This window comes from Canis aureus, chromosome 34 (assembly GCF_053574225.1).
Source record: "Canis aureus isolate CA01 chromosome 34, VMU_Caureus_v.1.0, whole genome shotgun sequence".
Classification (NCBI taxonomy): Eukaryota; Metazoa; Chordata; class Mammalia; order Carnivora; family Canidae; genus Canis; species Canis aureus.
This window is the reverse complement of record NC_135644.1, coordinates 10,472,567-10,499,391: the sequence shown is the minus strand read 5'-3', so window position 1 is coordinate 10,499,391 and position 26,825 is coordinate 10,472,567. Positions and strand designations below refer to the sequence as shown.

Sequence of the window (26,825 nt, the reverse complement as noted above, 5' to 3'; positions counted from 1 at the left end):
GACCCTGCATTGAGCAAGTCCACGGGTGCCATTTTTCCAACAGCATTTGCTCACTTCACGTCTCTGTGTCACATGTTGGTAATTCCCACAACATTTCAGACTCCTTTCACTATTATTATGTTTGTTGGGGTGATCTGTGATCAGGATAAGGTAGTGTACTTACTAGATAAATGTTGTGAGTGTTCTGATTGCTCTATCAACCAACCACTCCCATCTCTTTTTCTTCTCTTTGGGCCTCCTTGAGATACAACAACATGAAATTAGGCCAATCCTACAATTGCTTCTGAGTGTTCAAGTGAAATGAAGAGTCAGTTGTGGTGGCAAACTTCACTGTTGTCTTCGTTTGAGAAATTGCCACAGCCACCCTCACCTTCAGCAGCCATCACCCTGATCAGTGAGCAGCCTTCAACATCCAGGCGAGACCCTCCACCACCAAGAAAGATTAGAAGTTGCTGAAAACAAAGATAGCCCTTTCAGTAATATTCTTAAATTATAGTATGTACATTGTTTCTTTTTTAGTTATAATGCTATTGCTCACTTGATAAGACTACAGTAGTATAGTGTAAACATAACTTCTATATGCACTGGGAAACCAAAAAATTCATTTGACTCACTTTATTGCAATATTTACCTTATTGTGGTGGTCTGGAACTGAACCCCCAATATATCTGAGGATTGCCTGTGGTCCTAAATCTTTTATAAAGTATTATCAAATAACACTTATTGACTCTCTGCCTGGATACTGAAGAAGGATACAGTAATCCCTGGATATTGTCCCTAACTTCTATAAAGAGCTTATAGTCCATTGGAAAAGTATGTCAATCCCCTGAGAGAATTAGAAAGTGCAAGATGACAGGAGGCACCCTAGGGGATGGGCTGGAATTGGGAGAAGTGATGCCTGGGACTGGTGTGAATCATAGCAACCTTCAATCTAAAAGCAGAACTTAACCTTTTCTGTATTCTGTTTTTAATTCAGGCCTGGCATGTTAGGTCAGGGCACAGGAGAGTTAGATATATAGTAATGTTTCAGCAAGGTCTGCTGCTGATGTGTGATTATAGGATCATGAAGTCATTTCCCTACTAGGAAGCCAATGCTCATCTTTTCTGTCTGGTGTATTTGAGGGCAAAAATAATTATTGAACAAATCTGAATTTTGCAGGGGGAAATATTAACTGATGACTGAAAACAAGGAGTGGTGTCCTTAGCTAGTTCCTGAGTACAGCTCTGATCCTTATGGCAGCCAAACTTGTCAGTGGGTTGTGTTGCTGTTTGAGATAGGAAGGCATTGAGTCATAGAATACCCACCAAAGAATGGGCTAAATAATAATGATATTTAATGATCTCACACATAAAGATGTTTAGAATAGGGTGATGCCATGAATGATTTAATGATAATCATATTATTGAGGACCCAGGATCCTCCACCACTTCTATCTGCAATCCTTAGTGTATTTTCTCTTCATCCTCAAATGGATTGCATCTTGGACATAAGATGGTCACCATACTTCTAGACTGCACACCTTAGCAGAGCTGTGCTCAAAGGCGGGGTGGTACGAAAGCTTCTCTCCAAGATCACTCTTTGTCAAAGAAGGACATATTTCCCATGAGTTCCTGGCAGACTTCCCAGTACATATTATTGTTCAGAATTGGGCCATAGCCATGATGAACCACAAAGAAATATTGGGCTGGTTTAGCACTCTTATAGGAGATAAGCTTTGCTAGCATGGAAGAAAGGGGAAGGGATTGGTGGTAGTTAAGGCAACCAAGAGGTTTTCACAGGCCACAGACATATTGGGTATTCAAGAAACTTTGAGCCTTTTCTATAATTTCATACCTCTATCATGTGGAATAAAATCATATTCATGGGCAGCAGGTTCTCACAACTCCCAAACCTGGTGTCACACCTTCTTTCCTTGCTGGATCGTAGGGAATTTTCTCTCATTTAATTTACTTTATTTCACCCATTATTTGTCTAACTCATCATTCATCATATACTTATTGAGCATTCAGCAGATGTTCTTAAAATTTTTTATGCCACAGGCTCCTTCAGCAGCCAGATGAAGCCTACAGATGCCTTCTCAGAGTAATGTTTTAAAAATCATTCCAAAAAGAAGACAGAATTACAAAGGAAAACAATTAAATTGAAATGCAGTATACCTGTGGACCCTGTGGCCAGAGTCTGTGCTAGTGCTGGCATATAAAATATTTATAATTATAAAATATATAAATAATATAAAATAATAGCCAGCTAGTGCTGGTATATAAAACCCACCAGGGACATTATATTCATGGAGTTTAGAGCCCAGTGGAGGTGACAGCCAAGCAAAAGGCAATTTAAAGCTCTGATAGGAGAGGTATAAGGTGCCATGGGAACACACACAGTTCAATTTAAAGCTCTGATAGGAGAGGTATAAGGTGCCATGGGAACACACCCAGTTCAACCTGGGATGGGGTTGGAGGAAAAAAAAAAAAAAGATTCCTGGCTATCTAAGAAGAGAATCAAAGTGATTAACAAGGAAAGAGGTAGTGGGAAGACAATTCTAGTGAGAAAGAAAAGTAAGTGCGAAGATGTATAGATGAGAGAGATTATGGGGGTTTTGGAGAATAGTTACTAATTCACTATTTCTGGAACATAGAGGTCAAAGGGGGTAGACAGTTCTGGGGAACTGGATAGAGATGAGCTCATGACAAAACACTCCTAAAAGAGTCTGACGCTGTGCTGAAATCCACTCTGAATGAGTTTATTATATGAGGCAACTTTGCCCAGTAGAGACATGTGACCAGACTATAGTGACCTTGTTGGGTTTTTGCTCACTGTAGAATCTGCAGGACTCAGCACAGTGCTGTATTAAATGAGGGCGAAATTAAACTCCAGGCCTTTGGGTTGCTGATTCCTAAAGCAGCATGTTACAGGACATTCTGTGAGGGCCCCCAGTGCCCTGAGAACACGCTCTGTCAGCCCCTGAAGCAGAGTCGTCTACAACTCTCATCCTTCTCCACTACCATGTTCCTAGCCAACCGTCACAGCTGTAGATGCGGATGGGGCCAGAGTAGCAAGGGCTCATACAGGATAAGTGGGAAACTGAGGGTGAACATTTGCTCCATAGTCAGGGCCGCCACACATCCAGGCTCTCACCTCACTCTATCACCCAGGCTCTTACAGTGCCTTCCAATGGCTGCTCCCTTGGACCAGCCCTTGGTCCTCTTATTCCCTATAAAGATATCAAAGCTACCATCTAAATTTCTAGGATGACCTTGACCCCTCCACCAACAAGTCCCACCAGCAAACCCAAGAGTTCACAATAATGTGGCTTGTGATGTACCTTACACATTATTCTACATCTGTCTCCTAATGCTCAAAAATGCAATAAGGATGAATAGAGCATCAAATGGGAAACACAGGACCTGGATATTTCCTGAAAAGAGGTAATGACTAGCCGGACTCTATAGCTGGAAGGGAACTCAGAATATAACTAGTACAACTCTTTCTCCTCACTGAGGCCCAAGTTATAGTTGCAGTGATACAGATGAACTTGATCATGTCAACTGTGGCCCTGATTAAGGTTGTAGAAGTTAAGTTGTCTAACCTCTTGGAACTTAGCATCTTCATTTCTAAGATGAATGGTTGAAAGTCTTGGCTAAATAACTTCTGTGATTTTGAATCATCAAAATTCTCTCCCTGTACATGAGTCTGATTCTTACTAAAAATGTATTCTTCTCATTTATTTCAAAGGTGGATTGACATAGAGCTGAAAGTTAAAAACTCACCTACTTTTTGTCACATGGGCACTATTTTTTTATAATTACCCTATTATCCATGAGTCAGTTTGCCACAGAAATCTCAGACAATGTGAGTGAATTATTCACACTTCATAGTAGAAACATAGTAGCTTTTCACTTCCCACGTCATTTAAAATATCTCCTAGATTCTATCATTCTAAAAAATCTTATGAACATGCACTTTTTTTTTTCTGTTTTGGAGTGTGCTTGAGAACTGTGTACTATGTACAGTGTGAGAGAAATTAACTGAACTGGGTAAAATTCACATAACTTGGCATTCTCTGTCCTAGGAGATAAGAAATGGCATTCTTTTTTTAAAAAAAAAAATTTAAATCCAATTTACCAACATATAGTATAACACCCAGTGCTCATCCCATTAAGTACCCTCCTTAGTGCCCATCACCCAGTAACCCCATATCCCCTCCCTCCTCTCCTTCTGCAACTCTGGTTCCCAGAGTTAGGACTCTCATTATTTGTCTTCCTCTCTAATTTTTCCCTACTCAGTTTCCCTTCTTTCCCTGTAGTTCCTTTCACTAAGGAAATGGATGGCATTCTTAATGATGGAAAGATCCTGATGTCAGCCTCTTGATTTAGTTCCATTGGAGCCTTAGCTCATCACTTAACTTCACTGAGTCTGATCTTTCATTAGTAAAATGAGAGATAACCTATCTGACAACCAGATAAAGAGGAATAAAGTTTGCAAAGCACTTAAGCCATCTACAGGATGATTTGAAGAGAAAAAGATAATAATCCAACTTGGATTTTTCTTTGATGGCATGGCAGATTGTCCTGGTGGCATAATTTATAGGCCCCTTTCTTTGTCCACAAAGGGTTCTCAGGACCTGGAACAGCGTTTCCCTGAAACTACTAATTTTTGGCTCATACCAGGCATTGACCGTGAACTAGATTTTATTTTATTTTATTTATTTATTTTTTTTTTTTCGTGAACTAGATTTTAAATACAAAAATCAAGTGGGACCAGATCAGACCACCAAAGTTCTCCTTTTCATTTTCCTTCTGATAAATGCCACAGTACACAAACATTGAAAAAAGAAAAACATGAAGAAGGTATCTGTAAAGCAAACTAACATTTTGAAAACTTTGCCCAAGAATTTTTGTAGATGAATACTGAATGCAAGCAAGGTGAGCTCTTCCAGTTTATAAAATATCAATGAGAAACTATATACCAAGATTACACCAAAAGGGATCTTACAGAGAAAGTCAAGCACATAAGTATGGGTTTCCAAAATATAAAGGTCATTGAGTACAATAGTGCAAAAATTCTAGAAGTTTCTCATTAAGTGTTTTGACTGTAGAATTTGTCTTTGCCTGAAGCAAGAGACCCAGCTGTTTTACAATAGGGTCTTTTGCCTCCTAGCAACACAGCAGACAATGTGTGCCTTAAACAGCAAGTCTGTTTTTGAGGACCACATCTCTTGGTTGTCTATGGTTTTAATAAAATATTTTCTGAAGTTATTAATTAATGTTGCACAGCATTTATTACTTTGATTGTTTATTCAAAATTTCAACCAGTATTAAATTCTTATGGTTTTTATTTTTTGATGCATTAAATTTCATTGGAGTGAGGGACTTCCATTTTGAGATTTTAGTATTTAAAAAAAATCATTGGTTTTTAAACAGAAAGGTTTGATGGAATATTAAATTTGATAAATCATAATAAGTGTCTGTGTTTGTTAGCTTTTATAGACCACATTAAAGCATTCATTAATAAAGTCACACTACACTGCTTTGAGTAGGTCCTAAAAGGTTAACGACTTGATGCAGGCTGGTGTTCCTAAGGCTTACAGTTTGAGAGTGGCATGTGCAGAACTTGGTTCACTTTGAAACTGGAACACAAAGGAGAGATTCTATTTTCATCAAAGCAACTTCTCGGTCCTCTTTCTCTTTTCCTTTTCTTCTCCTTTACTCAATCGTCACCCAAGATCTTGCTCACTCAGGTGTATGTGGTATGAAGCCAGTGGCTTGGTAGCTGCAGGATGACCCTGGAGGGGCCGTGGTGTCACAGGAGAATGTCACCCTCCCTCCTGGCTGTTCCAATGGTGACCTTTGAGAGGGAGAAGCTGACTCAATTATGAATCACCCATTTTGGAACAGGAGCTGTTATTTGAGAAGTATATTTTTAACTGTTTGATTTTCTTTCCCTTGGAAAGTCTGTTTTGGAAGATGGGATATAGAAATATATGCGATGTTTAAACAAGAATCACTTATACAAACACTAATTACAAAATCACGTATCCAGAGGACACCGGATATGTATTTGTTGACTGACTGGATACCACAAGACTCAAGAGTCAGGGTCCCACATCCTCCAATTCTGTGGCTACGAGTCCTTGGAGTAATATTACATTTGAATTGTTTGCCCCAGAGAATTCCTGAGTCAAACTTTTATTTTCTATGTCAGAAACAGCATCAAATTAAACTAGATTGGAATTGTGAGGCTGCTTTAAAAAAAAAAAAAAGCCAAAATGGTGCAATTCCTCGATATTAAATAAAAGCTCCATAGACACTTTGTTGAAGTGCCTGAAATCTGTGTCTTTTCCAGAGGAAACTTTCTTGGCAAAGTCACATATGTGTGCGGGTAAATTTTTCTTAAAAGGAGACTTTGTGCAGTGCCTTGATTCTGTTGGGAGTTGTTAGTAAAATAAATGACTCAAATTGGTTTTGTGTGGGAGACAAATCAAAGCATTTCCATGAGGTTGGAGGGCTGACCTGCAGTAGTTTAACCATTTCCTGAGCAAAGTAGAACCTGGTGGATTGGATGGATGATCATTCCCATGTTAGTCATTGTGAAGAGAAAAATAACAGTTCATACAAAAGAGGCCACCAAGGGTTATATGGCTGCAATTGTTTCCAGGCTGAAACAACTTCGTATCTGTTTATTATTGTCAGTATCTTGTTATATTGTTCTTTCAGAATCAATAAAAGCTAAACTCTGACCATGATTTTACTACTAGACTCTCCTGGAAGGATGTGTAGTACTGAGAGTCAAGAATCCCAGAACAGGGAAGGAGATAGGGCTAATGATGAGTCAAAGTTAAATCCACTTTATTTAACAATCTTTTTCCAGAGAGGAAGTTGCTTCATTAATGTAAAACATATGGAAAGATTCTTGTCGTCATTGTTTTTTTAATGTATGAGGTACTTTTTTTCTTTAGAGGAAAAAAAGGAACAAACACATATATAGAGAGATTTTTTTTTATTTTTAAAAAAGGCTATTTTCAGAAGATTCATCACTCTCAACTTTTCCACATTTCTACAAAATCCTATTGTCAGCCATGGCCATGTGAGGTTCATTTTATCTTCCCTAATAGTAGTTTTTATATTTCATAGAAGTTAGTTTAAAACAAACTCAACTAACAAGCATAATCTTTTGTAGTTTTTCTTCGCAGGATCACATCATCCATTCACAACCATTTTAAGGCATGAGCATAATAGACACTATTCGAGTACCTAATGTATCTCAATGCCTGGTGTCCGCAGAAATAACCTTCCCCAGCTTTACGGTCCTGGGTTGAATCCATGGCCTGTGGTGCTTGGTAAATACTAAACAACAAGCTCCTGGAATGGTAGAAGAGAGAAGATTTTGCCACTGTCCAAAGTGTAAATACTTCCACCATCCCTAATCTGAAGCTACCAAACCCGAGGTGGGAAGAGATATACACAGTTGACTCTGCCAACCAGTCATAACTTGGCTTCAGCACACTACCATAGACCCCTCCAAATTGCATGATTATGATTCTAGGATTATTTAGTAGATTGGAAAAGGAGAGCTCCATTTGATGGATGGATGGATGGATGGATGGATGGATGGATGGATGGATTTTTTTTTTACCCAAAAGCTCTGAAAACAATTTTATCTAAGGTCCAAGGTCTCAATATTTGCTGACCTTATTCAAGCACTGCAAGAAACCAGTGCCAATGCATTTCTTATTCTAGAAGCTCTTGGTTAATGTCACTTTGTTTAATAGAATGTTGTAGGGGGGAAAAATTCTCTACGTGAGTTACAATAGAATGGTGGATTATAATGTGTGATCTAGTCCTGTAATTTTTTTAAAAGTTTATTCTTTAAGATATGGTCTCATTATTGGAATCTGAATCTCTGTAGAATGAGGCAGCTTTGAAGGACTCAGAGTCAGTTAAAAAAATGGAGGAGGTCACTGAAATCTCTGGAGCTTTCACATGGAAGCAAGGAAAATAAGGGTCCATCATATATATATATGGTTAATCATATCTCTAAGGTACTTTAAAGAAAATTATGTAGAGTAAGGCTTATCATTCGCAGCTGTTTAGGAGGAATGCCAGCAATGTAAGTAGGCCAGTTTTGAAGATAATGGATTTATGCCTTGCAGGAAGCCAAATGTGTGATCACTCAGACCAGAATCTGTTAAATATCATGTTGCCGTTTCTCCACTTTCTTCCCCATGTTAGGTCACATCTCAAATATGAGCATCACCCAGAGGTTGCCCAGGTGATCCTAGGCCATCCTGAGCATGCAGCTGTGCAGGGCTTGACCTTGAAGGACAGATGGCATCAAGGGGAATTCTTTTATACCTTGTATTGGCCAGGGCTCAGCTTCTGACATTTCTGTCTACAGACCACAAAAGGCTTTCATTGTAAGCTGCTTTCTGATGCGTGCTTAAAACCAAGTTGAACACATTAAAAGGGAGAAGAGGCAGAAATGTACTCGCTGTGCTCTGTGAAGAATTAAAAAAAAAATTTTATGGAAGTCGATGAAAGGGAAATAGATTTTTTAAATCTTTATGCCTTCTTCCCCCAGAATTGGGCTTAATATTTATTTCAGGTTAATTATAATTCTCCATTCATTCCAATACACATTTATATTATGTTCCATATTATATTTCCTCTTAAAAATTGACATTTAAAATGTTTCACACAAATTATATTTAGCTGAGTTTGCTCTCTATTTCTGATCTGAATAATATCATGATTCTTGCAATCCCAAACCTTCCCTCAGTAAAATTTACTATCACCGGGGTATGGTATGCTTTCAAGGCTCCCCTCTAATTTTTTTCCTTTTTCAACTATAATGCTTTCTCAGACCTCCTTCTCTATAAAGTTACCAAGATTCTTTGAAGTATTATCTGATTTCAGAACTAAGGCTTAACCATTCCTCTTCAGGAGACTTTATATAACCCTCTATCCTTCTAATTTAGTACTTCAGTCCACCATGTACCAACTGTAGTCCTCTTGACCCAGCATTTTTCTGGAAAGTACAAGGCAAAATTTGTGAAATTCAGTTCTTGATCTGATTACACGGGGGCTACGTGCTTGAATGAAAAATAGTAGCAGCTACCATTTACTGAGTGGTTTTAGTGTCCCAGGCATTGTTTTAACTGTTCTACATGTATTCCTCCCTTAGTCTTCACCATGGCCTGGAGGAAATAGGTCATATTATTATTATCAGCCCCATTTTCCAGATGAGCACAGAGAAGTCATTGAACTTTTATAAGGTCGCAGGACACATCAGTAGCATCAGGGTGCTAGTTGAGGCACTCTAATTCAAGAGTCCACATTTTTATCCACTATGCCATGCTTCACAGAGCAGTCTTACAATCCATCTTGAAAGCTGTAATCGTGGCCGTGTGTGCGGTGGAAAGCATGCGCACTAAGGGCCAGGAGATGAACCTTTAATGCAATTTTGCCACTAATTAGTTGCATAAGCTTGGACAAGTCAGCCTTTCTGGAAAAAAGCTAGGCAGAAATCCATTACGTTAAGTCCTTTTATAAGCAGCTTATTTATTTTAAATAAATACTATGGCTCTCAGTGGGAGGCCATTTAAGCAGAGCCATTAAGACCAATATAGAATAGTTCCTGGGGTCAGACTGTGAGGTTGCCACAGGGTTCCATGCAGGACCTCCTGGATCGAGTCCCTTCTCTGCCTCTTATCAAATGTGAGATGGTGGCAAGTTTGTCACCCTACCGGAGCCTCCATTTCCTCAACTTTATTTTTTTTTTCATTTCTTCAGCTTTAAAATGCAAAATAAAAGGTGTCTACCTCAGAGGGTCATGGAGGGTAGATGAAGAGTGCGCTTAAAGCATTCAGTGTAATATTATATATGATTATATGGTCCTATGAAGTTACTATTATTATGCCCATTATATGGATGAATAAACAAATCCCTACAGAAGTTAATTAGTTTGTCCAAGGATATTTATATTGCAGGTGTTAGAGTCAGGATTCTAATCCAGGCAGCTGGGTATTTAACCAAACACCTTCTTTCTCCCAGGCCTAAGTGGCTACTCCATGTCTGATACTGTGTTATCTATACCTGAGCTAACGGGCCCGCCCCAGTCTATCTTCTACCTTCCCACAGTTCAGCAGCCAGAGTTTAGCTTGTATCTCCAGAGGAGTTTTAGGCTCCTGCCCCAGCACTAGACCCACAGTCCCTTCTGATGGTCAGGGACTGCCTCTGTTCTCATTGGTCTCCCCTACCCCGTCACACAAACTGTATCACCAAGCATTGATCTCTTTTCTGGAAAACAAAGAGCATAAGCTGGAATCCTCTACCAATTTTTTTCCCTAAATGTCAAGTTCTACAGGTTTTAGGATGCATCCACCCTCCCAGGCCCAGCTTACTTCCCACATGCCCACATAGATAAACTTTTTTCCCCAAGAGCTAATTTCCAATTTAACACAAAATATTGAGATTTAAAGTTTCACAGATCATAACTACTGGTAGAAATGGATTTAAGATGTATTGAAATTTGCTTCCGTCATAGGTCAACTAAGAAAATTAAATGCTGTACCCAGGAAAATAGAACACAGACAGGTAGGAATAATGAGTGTCTTTAGGACACATGTTGGAGCACAAGAGAATTAGTATCCAGATTTCTTTATATGTTACAGGTGCATTTATTAAAAGCTCCAGAACTGTCTAACCTTGAACTACCATGTACCATCCATAGCGGGATACAAAGCCATTTGTGACTTTTAGTGGTTGCATCAGTTTCTCTGAAAATGCCTTTCCTTCTTTTTTTTTTTTAAAGATTTTTTTTATTTATTCATGAGAGATACAGAGAGCAAGAGAAGCAGAGACACAGGCAGAGGGAGAAGCAGGCTCCATGTAGGAAGCCCAACGTGGGACTCGATCCCGGGACTCCAGGATCATGCCCTGGGCCAAAGGCAGGCACTAAACCACTGAGACACCCAGGGATCCCCTGAAAATGCCTTTCCTTCTTAATTGATAGCTAAGATACTGAATTTTTCTGAATAGTAGAATTCCTATATTCTGATACTTGCTTGATTTCTCAAAGCCCCCCCAAAGGGCCTTAACACTAACTGATTCTAAAGGAGTTTGGTCTATTTGGGTTCCCCTTTGTTGAAGAACACTGGCAAGAAATGTTACCAGTTGGCACTTCTGTGTGGACAACTTCCACCCAGGAATCCGTGTAGTTTTGGGGTTTCACAATGATGCTGATCTGAGTCTCGGCTACTTGAAACATGACTCTTTTGTAAAATGCTCTTGATTCCTGATTATTCCCACTGTTACATCTTCTGCACAGAACTATTTGGAGCAAAAATTAAGAGCTGGTCTCTTTCTCTGTGTGGTGAGTCTGTGTCCACAGAAAAGCAGTACTCAGGTTTCCCCTCTTGGCCTATGCAATCTCTTTCTTAAAAAAAAAAAAAAGATTTTATTTATTTATTTGTGAGAGAGAGAGAGAGAATGCATGAGTGAAGAGGAGAGGTAGGGGGGCAGGAGGAAGGGGGAAGCAAGGAGCCTGATGCAGGGCTCCATCCCAGGATCCTAAGATCATGACCTGAGCCAAAGGCAGACACTTAACTGTCTGAGCCACCCAGATGCCCCTGCAGTCTATTTCTAACTAAAGCTCTCTTCTTAACTCATGTCATAGTGTGGTTCTGGAATCCTGCTCTTCTCTCTGTGCTGTGTGTCCTGAGGCTGGTGTGGGGAGCACCCAGAGAGGGCATCTTGAGCATCTGTTCTTCTTGATGAGCTGAAGATTCCCATCTTAACTGAGGTCTTCCAGTTTTTAAACCTCCACTTTAATGTGGTGATGCTTGATAATAATAGCAAAATAATAGGAGTTAGTAAGTAAATGTTAATCCGTGCTTCAAATACAAAAGCAGTTTCTTCTGCAATAGGTAATGTAAGAAAATGTACAATAATAGTATTTAATTTGCATCAGTAGGTGAGAGCACTGAATCCTTCATATGAAGTTAAATCTGATTTTTGTTTGTGACCAGCATGAATGCTGACCTCTGCCCTTTGAATGATCTTTCCGTCTCCCAGAAAGTTCATGAAAAGGTCATGGAGCTGCACCGACTTCCTCTGTGTGTGCATGGACGTGTCTTTGCTATTGATCTGGGAAAAGACCTTGCTTTGTCCATTCAGTGGTTTTGTTCACTTTATTTTTAATGGAAACCTGATTAGTGATTATAGAATTTTTCCACAGGAATTCACACCTGAGTAAGTGCAGAAAGCTAACCTCTTTTCAAGCTGGTTATTTAGTCTGTGTTTTACCTTGGCCATAACTCCCAATTAAATGTATTTCTTGAACTCCTAACAAAGCAAAATATGGCACTTACTGGTCACAGGTTCAAAGCAGGAGAGAGAGAGGGGAAAAATGGCTTAATAGCTGGAAATAAAAACACCAGTGAATTCTTCTTACAGATTCCTTCATGTCAAATTCATATCATGAGTGACTCTCAGTTTTCCCTTTAGATCATCTTGGCATGATCGAGGAGTAAAAATAAAAATGATTTCTAGTATATTCTTGAAGTGATTCCTTTTTTGATGCTGCCTGTCAACGTAAAAGGGGTAATGAATCTCTGGAAACCTGTTCTACTGACACCATCAGCAGCATAGGCACCGGTTTTCAAATCAGACTGCAGTAACTGGTAGAGTTGGAGGGTTTTAAATCTCCACTGGAAAACTATTGCCATTTACAAACAACAAGCATTGTACTGAAATGGTGAAAAATGCACTTGCGTCATATTTAGAATGATTGCGGAGGGGGATATAACAATACTTTTCAAGACTGTAAGCAATACGTATATTCATATCTTGTGCTATTTATCTTGTAGATATACAGCACTGGAAGTTCTCGGCTGCTGGCTGTTAGGTTAGCATTGAGAAGGAAAGATCCTGAGGTTTGTCACTGCTGTATATCACCGCAGCTGTGGCCTTTGATTACACTGGGGCACCACCAGTCATTAATAACAGGGAAAGCTTTTTGTCTGGCAAATGCATCGTCGTACAGTCCTTTCTTAACACCTAAGCATCTTGGTGTGGTAGCCAACGTAAATTAAAGATGAAGATTGTTTATTTTATAGCCACACTTGTAAAAATAGAGGTGGCCGTTCCGGAGCCATTCAAGAAAATGTATTTTTCCTTGTTTTAAACCTTGAAACGTTTTCATATTTTGCAATTTGCTCAAGGGAACCCAGTCATTAAGTCTCACTCGAACAAACACTATGAGCACAATGTAATTACAATTTTAATTTCATCACTGTCACACTCATTTGGCTACCAGAGAGAGGGTTACAAAATAAGCTATCATCCAAGACAACAATCGCTGCATTGACTTAAAGACCCAAGTGCATCCACGGTTGAAGATTTCTTGAAGAGCATGATGTGAATGGAATTTGCAAATAGAATGCTTTCCAACATAAGAAAAGAAAAAGAGAAAGAAAAGCCCAACATGGTCAGATTTGCTGCATATTAAATGAGTTGCTTTGGAAGGTTGATGCCACTAGCCATTTTCCAGAAGTTCTACTTTCCCCTCAAAAGTCACCCAAAGTTGTCCAATTGCTAGGGAATGTGATTCACATTAAACTAACACATAATAAATGGACTTATAAATTCCACCCTCTATGTTAAATGTTACAGCTTTTTATTTTATTTATTTATTTTTTTAAAATTTATTTATTTATTCATGAGAGACACAGGGAGAGAGAGAGAGAGAGGCAGAGACGCAGGCAGAGGGAGAAGCAGGCTCCATGCAGGGAGCCCGATGTGGGACTCGATCCCGGGACTCCAGGATCAGGCCCTGGGCCAGGGGCAGGCGCTAAACCGCTGAGCCACCCAGGCTGCCCTGTTACAGCTTTTTAAAGGTGAGTATAATCACACCATCAATTTCACTTCTAATACATTTCTATTGCCACTAGCATCCAGTAGGACCCACCATTTCTCGCATAAATGGTTACAATAGCCTTATCTGTGTTTTCTTTTTAAGATTTTATTTATTTTTTTAAATTTTTTTTTTATTTATTTATGATAGTCACAGAGAGAGAGAGAGGGAGAGACATAGGCAGAGGGAGAAGCAGGCTCCATGCAGGGAGCCCGATGTGGGACTCGATCCCAGGACTCCAGGATCATGCCCTGAGCCAAAGGCAGGCGCTTAACCACTGAGCCATCCAGGTGTCCCTTATCTGTGGTTTTCTTAACTCCAGCCCATCTTCCCTTAATTCAGAGATATTCAAAGTATGAGATTTTTCACAAGCCACTAGTGGATGGTGACATCAATTTAGCATCTCCCCATCACCATTTAAAAAGAAGAAGAAAAGGAAAGACAACAGGATGGGATAAAGCATACTGCAGCACACTGCACAGAGTAGGGGTGACTACTGATGCTCTTTCCTCCAGTGGTGTGTGTGTGTGTGTGTGAATGTGCGTGAGCACCCATGCTCCTATTCTTATTGGTTCTAGACATAAAATGTATTTCTTCTATAGGTCCTGATGAAAAAAGTTATAAATCCTCTACTCTAATTCATGTTTTCCCAAAGTGTAAGATGCTTCCAAGCAATTTGGGCTCATAACATGGATCATGTGATTAGACAGTTACTGTCTTTTCTGTTCTTTGCCCAGTTTATCTAATTGGATCAAGAAAAAGTCTTATGTTGGTGCTAGTATATCCTTAACATCCATCTGACACTTGTTATTTTTTTCTTTTTTTTTGTTGTTGTTGTTATTTTTTTTCCAACTTAACATTTTCCACACTCACTGTAGGCAACTGCCAAAGCCTTCAAAATACAAAGCTTTGCAGCACACAACGTCACTGTCAAGGACTACAGAGATATACTAACTACAAAAACAATTTTGTGGAAACAAGTGGGAGAGAACAGTAATTTGGGTGAGAGAAAGAGGGCACTGGAGGGTTTGGGATGGATATTTCAACATAAGCAAAGGTTCAGAGGTGTGTGAAAATATAGTCCATGTGAAAATCTCCTATCCCTTACCCCCCATGCCTTGAACTGTCTTTTTACCTCTGCCTTCTTTATTTCTACTTTTCCCACTTTATACTTGCAGCTTATTTAACTCCCTTGACTCTACTTTACCCATCTCTCTGCCCACTACAACTTTTCTGGGGGAGCATCCTAGCAAAGCTACTTTGAAAGCATTAAAAGCAAAATTAGAAGCCTTTAGAACTCAATACTTTTGGAAAATACCTAGATTGAATTTTGTAATACTGTTTTGTTAATATTCCTTCCATTTTATTCACTTTTAAGACAAATAACACTGACTTTCCACTTAAGCTTGTGATAATAATTTTGAGGAAAAAAAGGCAGCTAACATAAAAATATTAAGGAATTTAGAGTACAGGAGATTCATGGTTGGGGCAAAATGTTGTGATTGGCATATGCAAATCACTAAAGCTTTTACTGAAGGTGAGATTATGTTATTAATCAATTTTTAAAACTATTGCCAGAATAATCTTTCTAAAATACAAATTAAATCCCATCATTTCCTCTACCTAAAATCCCTCAGCACTGTTCTACTGTCCACAGGATCTGATGCCTGCCTCCTTTTCCAAACTCATTTCCTGCTACAACCCTACACACAACCAAGCCAAATAATTTGTCCCTCTATGTTTTTGTTCACTCTGCACGTTCCTTGGGAATGTTAGCCACCCCCTTTCCCTACCATCTAGAAGGTCTTTCTCACTCCTCGAGACTCAGCTCAACTACGAAGATTCTAGGCCCCTCCCAAGCAGCTGGCACTCTGTTCCCCATTATTCTTATTTATATCACTGGGATACCATTTATTACAGCGATCTCTAAGTCTTTTTTTTCTTTTTACATTTTTATTTACCATAATGCACAAAGTGCTTTATTCATCTTTGTCTCTTAAGCATCTAAGATAGTTCTTGGTGCATACACACAGTAAGCACATGCACAAAAATTGAGAATTAATAAATTCCTTATATGAAGATATACTTGGCCCAAAACCAGGGCCGGACATAATATAGGAGCCAATTACAAATTTTATATTTGCTGCATCAGCTCAGATAAAGTCAAAGAGGATTTGAGATGAGTGACAACAGTGATAACAATATTAACCAACATTTAGTAAGTCCTTCCCAAGTTCAGTCTTTATAACAATCCCTCAGGGTAGAAACTGAGGCTCAGTGAGGCTAAATAATTTGTCCAAGCCTAGCAGCTGTTGAGCAGTGGAAATGGGATCCAGAGCTAGGGCTATCCGCCCCCAGAGCCTGTTCCTAGCCACCAAGCAGTATACCAAGGATGGATCAGTTGCCTTTCTATTCTCCAGGGAGAATGAGATTGGCATCAAGATGTGTTTGGTGAGAACAGTCTGGCATCTTTGCCTCAATCAGAGCTCTGTCTCCCAAGCCTCCCTAGCACTCTGCCTCTCTGGCTCCTGGTCTTGAAGTTATTCCCCAAACTTGATTCTGGCTCATTGGCCTGACTGCTGGCTTCCCTCATAACTGCCTGGTTCACAAAAGCAGCATCAGGTCCTGTCTAGAGTAGGACTCTTTTGCTACACAGCTTGATTGTGCAACTCAGCTGTTTGACTGCAGGCAAGTAGTTTAACCTATTTGTCTCCTCAAGATTAAAAATGAGTTATTATCCTAAAAAGTGCAAAGAATCTTGCCTGGTACGCAGTAAATATTATGAGTGTTAATTAAACAAGGTAAAACCCTCTGGATCATGCCATTTCCTGCTGTAGGTAGACGTTTTCCTGCCACAAATTCCTCCATTGTTTTAAGTGCCTCTCGAGGCTTTCAGAACACCGGCTATCTTCTGATATGGTGCCATTTCTTTTATTCTCAGACAATCCTTGCTTTGGGGCGGGCACTGTGCTAAGTGCAACAGGACAGTATTTGAAAAATGCAATATTTGCCTTTAAGGAGCTTAAGATTGGTCAGAAAGCAAAACAAAACAATAGAAAGCACTGTCCCTGTCATGCAGTGTGCTGCAAGCCCCCAGTAGGGGCAGGAGAGCAAGTTTGGGCATGTGGGGTAGACAGATACTAAGTGACCATGGGAAGCCTACAGACAGGCCCCTTCCTGGGAGAAGTCAGTAGTTTAATCTACCCAATGTTAGAGGCACAGTAATCTCAGACATGACCTAGGTGGGGTCACTATCTAAGGGGTTTGAGCTAAGGGGTGTTGCGGGGGGCGGAGCAGGGCTTGGCAGTGAGGACTCTTGAAGGGTGCAGTTCTTGGGATCAGATGAGATGCTTTAGGGTCCATCCCAGAGGTCCGAGGAGGTCAGAGAAAAGCAAGTCATTACCCAGCATCCCTCTTATTTATTGGTCAGTGTAATGGTTAATTTTATTTGCCAACTTGAATGGGCCACAGCATGTCCAGTAATCCAGCTAAAGATTATTTCTCTCTCTCTTTCTGTGTGTGTGTGTGTGTGTGTGTGTGTGTGTGTGTTTAGAGAAGAGATTAGTATTTGAATCCTTAAACTGAGTAAAGCAGATTGACTGCCTGAATGTGGCCAGGCCTCTGCTGAATAGAACAAAAAGAGAGAAAAGGAGAAATTTTCCTCTCTCTGCTTGACTGTTTGAGTGGAGTTATCAATCTTCTGCTTTCAGACTGGGACTTAAACACTATTGATAAGTTTTCCATTCTCAGGCCTTAAGATTTGGATTAGAACTTATGCTGCAGGTTCTCCTGGTTCTCAGGCCTTTAGACTTGGCTGGAACTCCACCACTGACTTTCCTGGATCTCCAGCCTGCAGAAGATCCTGGGACTTCTCAGCCTTCTCAATCACACGAGTCAGTCCCTTATAATAAATACGTAAATATGTAAAATATATAATATTTTTAAAAGTGAGGACACTTTTGGTTTAACTAGAACAGCCACTACTACTTTTTTCATCTCAAAATAAAATACTGGTATTAGCTACTTTGGCAATGAATTACGAATCCTTCCAATAACTGTATCACATACTTATTGAGGAGAAGGATGGCAGCGTGCCCAGAAAGCATGAGATATAGATAAGTATGACATAGTCCCTTGCCTGGAGGAACTCACAATCTAGTGAGAATAATACTTAAACACACAAATAGGTGAGGTAGGTTGATGTAATGGTTGAGAAGGTGAGCTCCAGACAGTGCTATACTGGTAAATGTCTAACAATTAATCTGGAATAAAATGAGGGCTGTACTGCTTTGTAGCTCATGCCTGTTTCCATGGTGTAGATACTCTTGCTACAGCCTATTTTAAGCCACCAATATGACATCACTGAATGCAGAGTTGGAAGGAGATATTAGCGTGGGTTCTCTCAAGCTGGTTTGAACTGGCACATGCATACCACTGGCTCTAGAGATCATATGCCTATTCTTGAGTCAACACATGTACTCATTGTATTCATAGTTCATAACTCCTTTTTAGTCCAGCATCTTCTTTTTTTTCAAAAAAAGATGTTATTTATTTATTTATTTATTTATTTATTTATTTATTTATTCATTCATTCAGAGAGACACAGAGATAAAGGCAGAGACACAGGCAGAGGGAGAAGCAGGCTCCATATAGGGAGCCCAACTTGGGACTTGATCCCAGGACCCCGTGATCACGACCTGAGCCAAAGGCAGACAGTCAACCACTGAGCCACCCACGTGCCCCTGGGTGGAGCATCCTTATCTGGAAAGTGGGATTACAATAGTACTTATCTCGTATACTTATCTCATATCTGAGGGCTATAGGATAAACTATACAAAACATTTAGAACAAAAAACAAACAAAAAAACAAAAAAACATTTAGAACAGTGTCTGGTGCATGATATCAATAAATGTAAACCATAATTATTATAATTAAATACAAAGAGGATGGCGAGATGACTTCCAGGCAGGGGATTGTAGGATTTAAGAAACAGGTAATTTTTTTTTATAGTGGGGATGATGGGAGTTGAGGAAGGGGAACCTCAAGAATTGGGTATGCGGGGCAAAGCCAGACAGGTAAGAAAGTATCAGACGTTTTCTGAAAAATTCAATTCAGTTTGGATGAAATATAGTGGTTGCAAATAGGAGCAGAGAGATTACATGCTTAGGAATTAGACTGGGCCATGTTGTGGGGCCCTGAGTGAGGGAGATAGGGGATAGAGGAGCCATTGACTATTTAGATATAGAAGAGTGACATGACATGAGTCCTGGTATTCCTAACAAAGTTCCCTAAACTAAGGTGACACGAATGCCCACGTGAAGTGAGGTGACTGCTTCAAATCAGTGCTTGGGAATACATGCTTGTTCTATCATTAAAACTAAGTATTGGCTGGATCCAGCTGATTCTGGCACACAACTAAAGAACATCTAGGCAGACTCTTGGGTTCCATTTCTTGCTCTACTCCATCTGGAAACACAACTGGGCCAATGAAAGTTTTCAAATGGGTATGTCTTCTGTAATCTTGAACTCACATCAATGCAATATCATATCTGGCAGATATTACAGAAATATATGATCTCACCGAGTGGGGTCTGCAGGTCATAGAGTCACTAATACCAAATAAATTGCTGCCCTTTAGAAATGACTTGCAAATAGAACTTCCTCAAATATTATAGGATAGGGGAAGAATATTACTTTCTACAGAGGTGACTGTGGAAAAAAATTGCTCAGTTGGTATTATTTTCCAGAATATCACCTTTTCAGAAAACACTTTTTTTCAAAATGGTTCATTTGCTCTGGATCTAATTTTTATCATTTCCAGCTTTGTTTTGTAAACACTGTTCAAAGAGCCAATTTTTGTTTAACAGTTTACAAATCGCCCTAAATTACACTATTTTTAAAATAGCCTTAACATTAGTGTACTGCTTCCTGACTTCAACACTCACATAACATAAGCTCATTTCATGCATGTAGTTGCCCTGGGTGATGGAAGTCATAGGGTTTTAGAGTTGGAAGGGAACTGTGAGATCAAGTCTGAGACTCTCTTGCTTCATTCATTCACTGAACACTATTTGTTGGAAGTGTACTTGACAGAAACTATGCCATAATTACCCATGATGGTTAAGATAGAGGAGATCTCTATTCACAAGAAATTTACATGCTCAGTGAGAGGCAAACAATAAACAGATAAATGATCAAGTTAAGGGCCAAGGTACATTCTCTAAAGAGAAAACAAAGTTCTATAATAAATGATGTAATAGGGTTCAGGTAGAAAATTGTAGTTTAGATATCACTGCTAGGAGGCAACATCTGAACTGAGATTTGAACAATAAGAGGGAGTTAGTCACTGAAGACCTTGGGGAAGAGCATTCCAGAGAAACAGCAAGAGCACAGGCCAACAGAGAACCTGACATAGTTAATGAAACAAAGGAGGCCAGTGCGACCAAGTGAAATGAGCAAAGGGGAGAGTAGTACCCCATGAAGTAGGAGACATAGATGAGGATAGATCCTGAGAACTCTGGATTTCAATCCAGGGATTTTGAGCAGTGGAGATATGTGTATCTACTGGGTAGAGAATGGACTTGTAGCTGTAGAAGATGGCAGGGAAACCATTTGGAAAACTGAAGCCCAGGGAGGAAAAATGGCAAAATCAGTTCCAAAACCAAGTTTTCTCCTCAAGGTCCAGTGTGTTTGTCATATTGCAAATAAGAAAATGTCCAAAGGACTTTACTATTTATACAGGAGCATCTGGAAAGTCTATCATCTTCCCAGTCTTCAGAAAAACACATATGGAGGGCTTTTCTGTGTATGCGTATGTGTGTGTGTGTGTGTGTGTGTGTGTGTTAGAAAAATTGAGAGCAATCTCAAAGTCTTTGCATCATCTAGAATTCATTTCAACAAACACATGTGGCAGAGTCACTAGGTGTGTTGCTGCAGCTTCCATATACATACAATCTGCTGTGTACTTAATCTCCGATCCTTTCCTTTCTCCTTGCTCACAGACTCTTACTCTTTGTTCATGGTGGCATCATACCCAGACAACACCTGTGTTTTCTACTCCTGTTTGCAGTTAAGAGTAACCTAATTTTGACCAAGTAGAGTTTTGCAGAGGATTCCTGGGAAAGTTTTCCTTTTCTGAAAAAGACCCCACTTCTTCCTACTTCTCTGTCTTTTTCTCCTTCCTTTGTGAAACCAGGAGGGTGAAAGCCATGTGTTAAGGCGGCAGAGCAAGGAGCTGGAAGGAGGCTGGCCCTTGATGATTTAAAGTGACCACACCAACTGTTAACATTATTACTTGTGAACTTTAAGACAAATGAGAAAATATTGGCTAAACTGTATTTGATTTTTTTTAATGTAGCTGAACTCATCCCAACAAATTCACTGGCCTGGGGGAAAACAGAGATAAATTAATACACATGGCTAGAAGCCAACATAAATAGCTCATGAAAATAGGACATGGGATGTTAACTAAGTGCTAGGGTCAGGCAAAGTAAAAGTTGATTTTCCTAAACAAAGGAAGTATTTTTCTAAATGAAGAAATAGAGTACTTTCTTCAAGAATAATTAAGCCAACAACTTTTTACAATAAAATTTCCCACCCACGTAGCCCTGAAAATCAAGGAGATAAGGGACCATGGGCTTCTGAATTACACCAAGAGAAGGAGCTCTGGAGGGTGTCCCTTTAACCTGTGGTCAGTCACCTGCAAATTAATGTAAAGAGGTGTCGAGAGGTCTAGGCAAGTTAGAGCTTCCTTTGGGGGTTGTCAATGTCTCTAAGGTTGCATCTGGAGTCAGATCAAGGGGCTCTTGGTTCCTTTTTTTTGCATCAGGTTTGTAGCACATCTTCCTTCCAGGATTCTCACACCCAAAATGGTGATGGGTCTCTGAAGTTCACCCCATTCTCAATCGTGGCATCTCCATGGCTAACCAAAGTAGATGTAGATAGGAGCTTTCTGTGTCATTTCTTTTCATATCTACCTGAAAATACTGTCTGGCCCCATTTGAGGCTTTTAATAGCGTATTTAAAGGCATAATTTGGACCAGAAGCAAAGAATATATTCATGTCCTCATTTTCCCACATTGAAATTGCTCTTAGAATCTGCATTTTTCCCTCTTACACATAGACACACATGGATATTGGACTAGAAACTTGAGGGCAAAATCTATTTGTAATGGTGACTATGTAATTTTAAGGCCCAGTACAGCATAAGTACTATGTGTTATTTAGTAAATACTCATTGTATTTTCGACTCATGGACATGAATGGTATTCTCCAACGTTCCATAGAAAAGTCTGGATAACACGTTATTAAGTGACTTTATAGGAACAAAAGGAACCCCAAGCTCTCTATCCTCTTAAAAATGCCCCAAATGCATGACCACTGAATACCATCCATAAGATCTAGTCTAACTCTGGACTAGATTAAGAAATCCAAATGGGCATTTTCCATAATAACAAGCTGTGATATGGAAAACATTTTACTTCCTAGTCTTCTGTTCTTTTGCTCTCTACTCATCAATCTATCCTGGTAGCCCACATTTTTTGTGTTCTGATTTCAGTTATTCTGAAATGCTGTTAGCTTGCAGGGTATCTGGGAAAATACAACAGTAGGAAGGTTACAAGGAAAGCCTGACTACGAGAGCAGTCTCCTACAGACACAGCCTGGCAGGCCAGGCATTGTTCTGAGACCAGGCGTGGAGGAGGCTCAGTTATTTTCCCTTGGAGTCGCAGTGCTGATGATGGAGCACCTTCACAATGTTTCAGTGGTTACACTATCCACTCTCAAGCCACTCAAATTTTGGTGTTAAAACATTATTTGTCAGAGACGGGAAGACCAGTCATAGCTTACGTTAGGGAATATAGCCTGGGTTTTTCATCCAAGTGGTGTCCTAAGGAATGCTGGCTTTGTGGTCATTGCCAGTTCTAGGGTAGGGACTTGCAACGATTTCCAAGCTGGGTAGGAGCGGAGGAAGAAGAGATCAGTGAGTTTGTTACCAGGCAGCAGGGATATACTTTTCACAAATGCACAGTGTCTTGAAAGTTTGGTTTCCCATCACCATTTATATTCCTGAGGAATAGACGTGTCTCTCACTCTGCAGCAGTGTTTCGTGACATTTGGATTTACAATGTTCAAGTTGAAGTCTCTAGCCCCTTGCAGTCTGTCAAAAACAGCTTCTTTGTCCATTTATTTTTGTCTTCCACACCCAGTCTGAATATCTTTTGTAAATTTATACTTGACAACCCTCGTATTTCAGTAGCTGGCTTTGGTTTCACAATCTACCTTGCTTGCTCAGTTACATTAGCTGAAACAACAAATTTAATCCATGATGTCAATAGTAAATTATAGCAGAGAAGTAATATATGTCTGACATCATAAAGGTCAAGGCCATGGTAAAAACACTGCAAATTCTGGAGCCATTGTGTTTGAGCAAGCAGTGGACTCTTGCTAAACACTAACATCATGAAAATCAGATTAGCACTAAAAGCTGCATTTGGCTAATCTTATTTTTGTAATATCTTCTTTTTTAAATGGAAAATTTCTAAAAGCAGAAAGCTCTCCTATTCTATACTGGGCTGTGGATTTTGCTCCCATGGACATTGGCTATGTAATTATATTTTATATTTGGTAGTGGATAAATAATTAAAACTAGAATTACTTTTCTGAAAAGATTCATTTAGAGCACACGTTTTCTATTACCATAGCAGTCAGATGGGGGAGGGGACATCGCCTCCTACCTACCTAAACTACCTTGCCATTAAAGTATCTAAATTACCTCGGTGAATTCTGAGCACAGAAGTGGTTGATGAATTGCTTTTGCATAAATGCACTTTCCCTTTGCTAGAATCTAATTTTATGAAACACTCGCGTGTGTGTGTGTGCGTGCATGCACACACACACACACACACTCACCAAGAGACACACATACACCAAAGCAACCACTGAACCCTCTCAAGAAGAAAAATTGAAGGCTGGAATTTTCTCTATATAATGAAGTTTTTTTAAACATTGCCAGTAATATAAGCATCTCTGAGGAAAGCCCAAATGGCTTCATCTCCTGTAGGGAAGAGCAGTTCATGAATCATTGTTTCCATGCAAAAGTGTTTCATTCCTTAAACTGTGCTATCAATTGTACTGGCTGATTTTTTTTATAAGTATCGAAATTTGATTTCGTCTTAAACTCATTTATTACAAGTAGGGAAAAAAATCTTCTGCAGAGTGAACTAAAAAGCCATTCTGTGGCTAAGAGTCTGAAAAATCTCATCCCTTTTGTGGTTAGAATGTGTTTAGGTGGTTTGATCTGTCATGGGCAGCCCCAGAGGCCAAGGAGGCCTCTTAAACAGCTGACAGCACTCACTTGGCTCAGATGTATTTTCCTTTGCTAATTAGAAGCATTTATTTTCGTTTCCATGTGTTCTTGCTGTGTGTTAGACATAAGAATGATCATAGTATCTGAGTTCCAAGATACAATAATGTGGCATTAGATATTATCTCCTGACAGAGCCATTTACTGTTTGTGTCAGGGAGAAGGGAGAAAATATCGTCAGTCCTCCTTATACCCAGTGCTAACCAGCACTTTATGAGGCTATTTCTTGGGGGGTCTGGAGCCACAGCTCTAAAGAATCTGAAGAACACAAATAGGCTGAAAAGAAAGTGGCCTCCAGGGAGGTCTGAAGATGCCCAGCCTCTCCCCTCGCCCAGCCTCCCAGGCTTGCCTGCCTCCATTACCACATGGAGTGACGGGTTAGCCTTGGGCCAGAGCAGAGAAAGCGTGGGGGCCAAGGTGGCCAAATCCCCCATTCCTAGTCCAGTTTCTTTGCCTTACTTGGAACCACCAGAAGCAAGCTGAAAAAACCTAGCCCTCAAATTGACCTTGGGCTATATGAACACCTGGCTCAAGATCATATAGCACTTCGAAGAAAGAAAATGTCTCCTGAAAACTAAGGTTATTACAACGAATAACTGTACATCTTTTATTTCCAAGATTTCTTTAATTTGGCAATTGATATCCATAAATATACCCTAGAGAACATGAACAAGATACGATTCCTGCCTTTGAGAACCTTAAAATTGAAAATCCTAACAAAAAAACATAGCCCTCTAAGTAAGTAATCTCTCGGCCTCTAATCTCCCCTATGTCATACTGCCGCAAGGCGAGGGGAACATGGGGAACAGGTGCATGTCACTCACAGCGGGCCCGGTAGGTCTCTCCCGGGGCACACTGATGCACCGGCCACGTCGTCAGCATGAACTTCTAACGACCTACAGGTCAGTGCAGGAGTGTTGGTGTGTACTGTGCATCTTGCCCTATATCCTCAACATGTGGTTGTGATTTTTTTTTCTTCCTAACCAAATAGAAAGATGATTTACTTGTTCTAATTTTCATTACAAAATAAAACATTATCTTACGGATGTAAGTTTTTATCATTTTTCACAGTAATTAGGTTTCTTTCTCTACTTTAATGCAGGAGTGAATTTTGTTTCCCGAATGACTGAAGAAGCGAATTGTGGCTGGTCCTGGGATCTGCCCACATAGACTTAGTGGGCTTCTCTTTCACTCCGATGGTGACTAGAGCTTGGAAAAATATGCCCTCCTAGTTTGGCCTTAAGAACATGGATCCGGGATCCCTGGGTGGCACAGCGGCTTGGCGCCTGCCTTTGGCCCAGGGCGTGATCCTGGAGATCCAGGATCGAATCCCACGTCGGGCTCCCAGTGCGTGGAGCCTGCTTCTCCCTCTGCCTATGTCTCTGCCTCTCTCTCTCTCTCTCTGTGTGTGACTATCATAAATAAATTAAAAAAAAAATTAAAAAAAAAAAAAAGAACATGGATCCTTGGCCTCTGGGCTACGTAGCTGTGCCTTTGGCACCCTGTTTGCAATAACTGACAGCCGTGGAATGTTCCGAGCCCCGGGCACCATGCTTCACCTGCGGGCTCTCACACCGCATACGGTGCTTGCGCTAGGCCTTTGAGTTAGGTATTGCTGTTTCTCATTTTACTAAAGAAAAATTGGGACTTAGAAGGGCTGAGTTGACTTGCAAGGCTGCACACCCAATAGGTTGGTTGGTAACTTCTCGACTAATTTCCTTTGGGTCTGATGCCCACTCCTGCTCCACCGATCTGTTCCTGAATCCAGACCTGACCACCTCCAGAGGTCACATCCCCTTCCCCTCCCTGGTCCTCTGATTGTGTGGATTATTCGCCCTGTTGCTCCCCTCAGTCCTAGCATAACAATTGCTCTTGCTCTTGCTTTTTTTTTTTTTTTTTTGCTTTTTTTTTCATTCAAATTCAACTAGCCAACATATAGTACATCGTTAGTTTCAGAGGTAGTGTTCAATAATTTATCAGTTGTGTGTAACACCCAGTGCTCATCACATCACGTGGCCTCGTTCAACAGCACTTGCTTTAAAATGTAGAAAGCAGGAGTTTCCGGGGCTCACCTCACCCCCAAGCAAGCCTGTTAGCCGGGGTTCTTGGCTGGCGGGGGCGGGGGGGGGGGCGGTTACGTGGCACATCACTTCAGTCTGCTCCAGGAGTAAACAAACTCTTCATTATTCTATTAGCTGTTTCCCATTTCCTGCCAAGCCTAACAATTTATTAGCACTATTTAAGTGAATGTATGGCTGTATTATTTCACGTATTTACTTTATATTCTTCGCATGATGACATATTTGGGTGTTCAGATCCTCTCTCTGTGGCTTTTTGAAGACTGAACTGGGTGAGTTTGAGACAGACTGGAACTCTCAGCAAGGGGAGGACCACCGCCAATTCCTCTTTATGGAGCACATTTTTTCTGAGGGGTTGAAAAGGGATGATCTCAGGGCCACTGTGAATCAAGTAGGTTTAGAATGTAATCCCACACTAGGAGGACACATTTACGCTTGCTTCTCAGTCATCTCATGCCAAAGGTAAAGGTG

General features: G+C 40.2%; 1 long non-coding RNA gene across 3 annotated transcripts in view; it reads left to right on the top strand.

The window, feature by feature from the left end:
• The window catches only part of LOC144304662 (uncharacterized), a 40,713-nt gene extending 15,033 nt beyond the window's left edge, over positions 1 to 25,680 (top strand). Inside the window, exons 2-3 of one of the 3 annotated variants that reach the window (XR_013371589.1) lie at positions 245 to 495; positions 25,379 to 25,680. This is a non-coding gene — a long non-coding RNA (uncharacterized LOC144304662). Of the gene's footprint in view, positions 1 to 244; positions 496 to 2,040; positions 2,153 to 12,866; positions 13,650 to 25,378 lie in introns of those variants that run through there. The other 2 variants (XR_013371588.1, XR_013371590.1) reach the window with 2 other exon arrangements.
• The last annotated feature ends 1,145 nt before the right edge of the window (positions 25,681 to 26,825 follow it).